Source organism: Triplophysa rosa, unplaced genomic scaffold (genome assembly GCF_024868665.1).
Source record: "Triplophysa rosa unplaced genomic scaffold, Trosa_1v2 scaffold482, whole genome shotgun sequence".
Lineage (NCBI taxonomy): Eukaryota > Metazoa > Chordata > Actinopteri > Cypriniformes > Nemacheilidae > Triplophysa > Triplophysa rosa.
This window is the reverse complement of record NW_026634489.1, coordinates 29,057-35,496: the sequence shown is the minus strand read 5'-3', so window position 1 is coordinate 35,496 and position 6,440 is coordinate 29,057. Positions and strand designations below refer to the sequence as shown.

Genomic DNA, 6,440 nt, shown 5'->3' with positions numbered 1-6,440 from the left:
TCTCTCTCTCTCTCTCTCTCTCTCTCTCTCTCTCTCTCTCTCTCTCTCTCTCTCTCTCTCTGTCTCTCTCTCTCTCTCTCTCTCTCTCTGAAAGTTCTGTCATCATGGGCTCTCAGTGAAAGGTGATTTATACTGCTGTCCATCAAGCATCTGAAATCTTATTGGCTGTCATGTTTATTCAGATCTGCTGCATCGTGATTGGTCATATAATATGCAGAAGCCAATGTTGTCTGTCATCAATAATCTTGAAGCTGGTCTTACTTTTTTTTTAGAGTCTTTGTTTTTTTTAGAAATCATTCTTTACTTTATTTGAATAGCAAAAATTAAAAAGCGTCTGTAAATTCACAGTGACTTCATCTGTAAATAAAGAGATTCAAGTCTGTATAAATTAAAGCAATGTAGCATTTATTTATTATGACAAGTGAAATAAACAACAGTTTCATGGTCGAGCATCTGATGTTTTTATTCTACACAATGTGATTTACTTCAGTCAGTGTACACTGGTGTGTGTGTGTGTGTGTGTGCGTGTCTCGTCTGGTGTGTTTGTGCTTCTTTTCTGGTTTATGTGTGTGTCCAGGGGTAGACTGGGAAGCAAAATGTTTGAAGGCATGGACCCGCCACCATTTCTGTCGACGGGGGGGGGGGTTGGGGGGGTTTGATGGCATACGTATCCGACTCGCTATGCCTTCGCGTTGCATGCATTCGCGTTTATAATACGTCCGTCTGTCCGGCCCAAGCGTCCATTCCGGCCCCATACATTCCCGGCCCACCGGGAAAAGTTCCAGTACACCAGATGGCCAGTCTGTCCCTGGTCACGGCCGTTCTGGACTTTGACTGAATGTCCTACTGGTCAGGATGCCTGAGGTTTTAGATGCCTGTTTGTGGTTACAATTCAAATCTGAATCTAGGAAAACGTGTAAATATGTGCTATGCATTTGTATCTGCCAATGTATTTTGTAAATGCCAGTTTACACATTTGTGACTATTTTTCTGCAACTTCAAATTCAGAAGACAGATTTGTGAGTTTTGTCCACGAGTGCAAATCTCAACATTCAACTTCAGTTTTTGATTTGACAAGTTTTCACATTGGGGCTGTGAGTGTACAGGTACAAATACTTTACAAGTTCACAAGTTAAAATCTACACGCTCTCAAGTTTTGCTACTGAAATACCTTCATACGCCCCTGTGTGTGTCTCGTCTGGTGTGTGTGCGCGTGTCTCGTCTGGTGTGTGTGTGTGCGTGCGTGTCTCGTCTGGTGTGTGTGTGTGCGTGTCTCGTCTGGTGTGTGTGTGTGCGTCTCGTCTGGTGTGTGTGTGTTGTGGTGGGGTACAGATCCAGGATCAGTGTCGCCTGGGAAACTGGCCGGCAGCTAATCACACACACCTGGGACCGATTAGCTGCCGGCTATATAACACACACACACCCCACACTCGGGGAGCTCACACTCCATGCTAACATTTCACTCTCTGTTCCAACGCAGATTCGGAGACCAGCGCCGGAGCCGACACCTACTTCACAAGCACGGACTGGCTGAAGACCCACTCACGAGCACCCCGGATATCACTCACTGACTTGTTTGCACGTGTGTTAATAAATTCCCCCTCCGGGGTTGCTTACACCAGCCATCTTGTGTCCGTCGTGTCTCTTACCCTGCCACAAGTGGTGGAGAATGCGGGCAGAGCGGTAAGAGACCTCCCAACCACGAGTTGTCTGTGTCTTCTTGTGCTCAGGAAATACGGACGCACTCTCCCTCCCCGCGGTGAAATGGAGGAAGTCATACGCTGGCTCGCTGAGGTGTCCGTCCGCCAGCAGCAATGTTTCGATCAGCTGATGGCCAGACAGGAGAGAGCCGACCAGGAACTGGAGCAGCTCTGGGCGCCCGCCCTACGGACCCCGCTGCCTGAACCTCGCTACCAGGCGTCCCAGGTACTCACTAAAATGACGGCCCAGGACGATGTAGAAGCATACCTTCACACCTTCGAGGTAATCGCCGCCCGGAAAGGCTGGGATAGACGGGTGTGGGCGCGCATTTTGGCACCCTTCTTAACGGGGGAAGTGCAGCACGCCTACTACGCCCTCACCACTGCCCAGAGTGAGGACTATGATGTCCTAAAGGCGGAGATTCTGGCCCGAGCAGGACTGTCTCCCCGTGCGCCGCGCAACAATTTCATGCCTGGATGTACAACGAGCGAGCGCCGGTGAGGCAGCAGGTCGCCCAATTAACCCGCCTGGCTCACCTCTGGCTGCTGGCGGACGACCCCTCTGCCCTCCAAGTAGCGGAGCGGATAATGATCGACCGTGTGCTGCGTGCCTTGCCCCGACACCTTTGCCGACCGGTGGCCATGAGGAACCCGAGGTCCACCATGGATTTGGTCGGAGCCATCGAGTTGGCGGAAGCATCATTCGCCCGGGATGCCGGCGAAAGAGAGAGGATGGCGCCCCGGAGGGGAGGAGGCGACAGGCGACCGCCGGAGGGTACTACCCGACCAGAGAGCAGGCCGGCGGCCCCCGAACCAGTAGACGAGCCCATGCCTACCGAGTCACCGTACCCGGGCGCCTGCGCGTGGATGGCGGAGTGTGCTGTCCATCAAAGCGTCCCCCGGGGAGCGCCTACGCGGGTGGTTCGGGTAGGAAAGAAGAACTACCAAGCACTCCTCGACTCGGGCAGCGCTATCACGCTAGTGTAGCCGGCCGTGGTCCGACCGTTGCCCGAGACCAAAGCCACAGTCCCCATCATGTGCATTCACGGTGACACTCAACATGTGCCGGCCCGTCGGGTAACCATTGCAGCTGAGTCCGGGACGTGGCAGGTAGAGGTGGGCATCGTCCCAGACCTCCCGGTACCAGTGGTGCTCGGCCGCGACTGGCCAGGGTTCGAGCGTCTCCTGGCCACCACCGTCCGGGAACCACGGAGCGAAGGGGGCCGCCGAAGACGCCGTGCCCCGGGAGCCCGACGACAGCAGCCGTCCTTCCTGGCCACCGGAAGCGACCGAGAGGGTGAGTGCCAAAACCCACCTCCTAACATTTATATGGATCTGTTCCAGCAGGTTACAGCGGGAGGAGCGTTTGGCCGTGAACAACGGGAAGACGATCGACTAAAACATTGCTGGAACCAGGTTCGAGTGGTGGAAGAAGAGGATCGGCTTCCCGCGCCTCACCCCCACCCCCACTTCGTGGTCAGGAACGGCCTGCTCTACTGTGTCGCACAGCGGCAAGGAGAAATAAAATGTCTCTTGGTGGTGCCGAGGACGAAAACGGAAGCGGTGCTCGAGCTGGCCCACACGCACCCGATGGCAGGGCACCTGGGAGCCCAGAATACGCTGCAACGGATCCGGGATCATTTTCACTGGCCAGGGATTGATGCCGATGTCCGGAGCTTCTGCCGGAGCGGTCTTACCTGCCAGCGGACGTCCCCTCGGCACCCACCCCCCAGCCCGCTGATTCCGATGCCCATCATCGAGGTACCCTTCGGCCGGATCGGAATGGATCTGGTAGGGCCGTTGCCGAAGTCTGCCCGGGGCCATGAACACATCCTGGTCATCGTGGACTACGCGACTCGATACGCGGAAGCCATTCCCCTGTGGAAGGCCACGGCTAAGAACATCGCAAAGGAACTGTTCATGCTGTTCAGCCGGGTGGGTATCCGTCTGAGATATTGACGGACCAGGGCACTCCCTTCATGTCCCGGCTGATGAGCGACCTCTGCCGACTCCTCCGGATCCAACAGCTTCGGACCTCCGTATACCACCCTCAAATGGACGGGTTGGTGGAGCAGTTTAACCAAACCCTGAAGCGAATGCTCTGCCGGGTAGTATAGGAGGATGGGCCCAACTGGGACCTCCTGCTGCCCTACATCCTGTTCGGAATTCGGGAAGTTCCCCAAGCCTCCACAGGATTCACGCCGTTCGAGCTGCTGTTCGGCCGACAGCCTCGAGGACTGCTGGAAATCGCTCGAGAGGCATGGGAACAGCAGCCTGCGCCACATCGCACGGTAATAGAGCATGTCCGAGAGATGAGAGAGAGGATCGACCGGGTGATGCCGTTGGTAAGGCAACATCTAGCGGAGGCCCAGCGCGCCCAGCATAGGTTGTATGACCGGCCTGCCCAGGCCCGGGAATTCCAACCCGGGGATCGGGTACTGGTCCTCGTGCCCAACGCCACATCAAAGTTCCTTGCGTCCTGGCAGGGCCCTACGCGGTCATCGAAAGGGTCGGGCCGGTCACATATTGCCTGCGTCAGCTGGGACGAAGGAAGGAGGAACACATTTACCACATCAACCTCCTCAAAAAGTGGACTGAACCCCGCGGTCAGGTGGCCGCATATGCCCAGGAGGGGGACCCAGTCGTGGATCTGGGAGAACAGCTGTCGGGTCCCCAGAAGACGGAGCTAGAGGCCCTGGTCCGTCAATACCGGGATGTGTTCACGGAAAACCCGGGACGGACCCAAGTCATCCAGCACGAGATCCGCACAGCCCCAGGAGTCGTCGTGCTGCAACAGCCCTACCGTGTACCGGAGGCCCGCCGGCAGGCTATCGAGCAGGAAGTGCAACGGATGCTACAACTAGAAGTTATCGAAGCATCCCGTAGCCCGTGGTCCAGTCCAATCGTGATGGTCCCCAAGCAAGATGGCACCCTCCGGTTTTGCAATGACTACCGCAAGCTCAACGAGATATCATCATTCGACGGATACCCTATGCCGTGGGTGGACGAACTGCTCAACCGCCTCGGTAGGGCTCGGTACATTTAGACTCTGGACCTTACCAAGGGCTACTGGCAAGTACCGCTGTCAGAGGAAGCCAGGGAGAAGACCGCTTTTAGCACCCCCAGCGGCCACTGGCAGTACCAAGTCCTACCGTTTGGCCTTCACGGAGCCCCCGCGACGTTCCAGCGGCTGATGGACATCGTGCTGCGGCCACACCAGCAATACACCACAGCCTACATCGACGATGTGATAATCCACTCCGAGAGCTGGGAGGAACACCTCGAGCAACTCCGGAGAGTGTTTGGTGAGCTGCGACGGGCTGGACTCACAGCCAACCCTAGGAAGTGCCACCTGGGTCTTTCCGAAGCCAAACACCTGGGGTACCAAATCGGCCGGGTACTCATCCAGCCGCAAGCGAAGAAAGTGGAAGCCGTGAGGTCAGCAGCCCGGCCGACGACCAAGACCCCGGTACGCGCATTTCTGGGGTTGGCGGGCTACTACCGTTGTTTCATTCCACATTTCTCTTCGATAGCCAGCCCCCTGACAGACCTGACAAAAAGGACACCCGGAGACCTTGGACTGGACAGTCAAGGCGGAGGCGGCATTCCAGGCCCTCAAGCGAGCACTTACGTCGGCTCCGGTCCTATACGCCCCGGACTTCGACAGCCCGTTCATACTGCAGACAGATGCCTCCGACACCGGGCTGGGAGCCGTCCTGTCCCAGGTCCAGGATGGGGAAGAACATCCGGTCACCTACATTAGCCATAAGCTGTTGCCCGCCGAGACCAAGTATGCCACAGTGGAAAAGGAGGCCCTGGCAGTGAAGTGGGCAGTCCTAGAGCTGCGCTACTACCTGCTGGGCTGAAACTTCACTCTCATCACTGACCACTCGCCTTTGCAGTGGATGGCCCGTGCCAAGGACACCAACACCCGAGTGACGCGTTGGTTCCTCGCACTCCAGGACTTCCACTTCACGGTGCAACATTGCCGTTCGAAGCCCCGGCCCAATGCGGACGGGCTGTCTCGAATGTGGTCCGGCTGGGCAGGTCTGTCAGGCAACACTTCCCTCCCACCCTTACTAGCCCCTCTACACAGCCACAGTAGTCACCGGGATTCCAGGTCGACACTGGGGGGGGGGGGGAGTGTGGCAGGGGTACAGATCCAGGATCAGTGTCGCCTGGGAAACTGGCCGGCAGCTAATCACACACACCTGGGACCGATTAGCTGCCGGCTATATAACACACACACACCCCACACTCAGGGAGCTCACACTCCATGCTAACATTTCACTCTCTGTTCCAACGCAGATTCGGAGACCAGCGCCTGAGCCGACACCTACTTCACAAGCACGGACTGGCTGAAGACCCACTCACGAGCACCCCGGATATCACTCACTGACTTGTTTGCACATGTGTTAATAAATTCCTCCTCCGGGGTTGCTTACACCAGCCATCTTGTGTCTGTCGTGTCTCTTACCCTGCCACAGTGTGCGTGTGTCTCGTCTGGTGTGCGTGTGTGTCTCGTCTGGTGTGCGCGCGTGTGTGTGTCTCGTCTGGTGTGCGCGCATGTGTCTCGTCTGGTGTGCGCGCATGTGTCTCGTCTGGTGTGTGTGTGAGCGTGTCTCGTCTGGTGTGTGTATGCGCATGTGTCTCGTCTGGTGTGTGTGTGTGTGTGTGCGTGCGTGTGTCTCGTCTGGTGTGTGTGTGTGCGCGTGTGTCTCGTCTGGTGTGTGTGCGCGC

The 6,440-nt window shown here is 56.7% G+C and overlaps 1 pseudogene; it reads left to right on the top strand.

Annotated features, from left to right (window-relative positions):
* Positions 1–2,735: 2,735 nt before the first annotated feature.
* LOC130550931 (uncharacterized) lies at positions 2,736–6,413 on the top strand (annotated as a pseudogene).
* The last annotated feature ends 27 nt before the right edge of the window (positions 6,414–6,440 follow it).